The sequence below is a fragment of the Phocoena phocoena genome, chromosome 9 (genome assembly GCF_963924675.1).
Source record: "Phocoena phocoena chromosome 9, mPhoPho1.1, whole genome shotgun sequence".
NCBI classification, from domain to species: Eukaryota; Metazoa; Chordata; class Mammalia; order Artiodactyla; family Phocoenidae; genus Phocoena; species Phocoena phocoena.
This window is the reverse complement of record NC_089227.1, coordinates 49,669,554-49,670,726: the sequence shown is the minus strand read 5'-3', so window position 1 is coordinate 49,670,726 and position 1,173 is coordinate 49,669,554. Positions and strand designations below refer to the sequence as shown.

The 1,173-nt window shown below is 43.6% G+C and overlaps 1 pseudogene; it reads left to right on the top strand.

The window, feature by feature from the left end:
- The first annotated feature begins 397 nt into the window (after positions 1-397).
- On the top strand, positions 398-940 carry LOC136128404 (chromobox protein homolog 3 pseudogene; annotated as a pseudogene).
- The last annotated feature ends 233 nt before the right edge of the window (positions 941-1,173 follow it).

Here is a 1,173-nt window from a genome sequence, read left to right as displayed (position 1 = left end):
GGCTTGTGAAAGTGAGGGTCAAAGGTAGGGAGGAGTTGGGAGAGCTCTCATGCACAAAGATGTGCCTTTATTACTGTCCTCCACACATGAGGGATATCTGTCTTGTGAGACTTCCACTCTGCTCTTCTGCCCCTGTGGAGAGACGCAATGACTGATGCCGTCTGAACCAAGGGGGTGCTTTGGCAGGAGGGGGGTTGCTGGGGCCTGAGGCAGAGATGTTGGTGAGACCCATGGGAGCCCTCCTGCCCAGCTCGGCCAGGACTTTGGGATTGTACCTGCAGCTTGAAACATGAGGATTAAAGGGAACTCGAGCCTGAGGCATGCAGGGCCAGAGATGAAGCATACCTCAGGGCAGCTCGAAGGCAAGGAATAATACCTCTTCAAGTTTGCAATAAAAATGGCCTCCAATAAAACTGCATTGCAAAACATGGGAAAGAAACAGGATGCAAAGAGTAAAAAGTCAGAGAGGAAGAGCCTGAAGAATTGGTAGTGGAAAAAGACAGAACTGCCGTGTAGTGAAAGTGAGGGGGTGGTTATTTCCTCAAGTGGAAGGGAATACAGATGCTGACAATACTAGGAACCTGAAGAAAACCTATACTGCCCAGCGGTAATTAAAACATTTGTTAATTCTCCAACAGCTGGTACAGAAAAAGGTGGTACAAAAAGAAAATCTTCATCTGGCAGCGAATCTGATGATAGTGAATCAAAGAAGAGAGATGCCGCCGGGCAAAGCAAGAGGCTTTGTGGGAGGTCTGACCCTGAATGAATAACTGGTGCCACAGACAGCAGTGGAGAATTGGTGTTTCTCATGAAATGGGAAGATTCAGATGAGGCAGACTTGGTGCTGACCAAAGAGGCAAAAATGAAGTGTCCTCAAATTGCAGTGCTTTTTATTCAGAGACTAACTTGGCATTCTTGTCCAGAAAATGAAGCTCAATAATTGTTTGCATTGCCATATATATAATTACACACACACACACACACACGCACATAAGTTGATGCATATAAGCTCTGGGTCTTGGTTTTTTTCATTTATTAGTGTGAAGAAATAACTAGATTCTAATGAAAATAAAGTTTTGTATGTTCATTTTGAAGGAGTGTTAGGGTTTTTTTTTTGTTTTTTTGAGTCTATAGCACTGGTTACATTGAACAAATAAATAAAGCTTTCTTAGT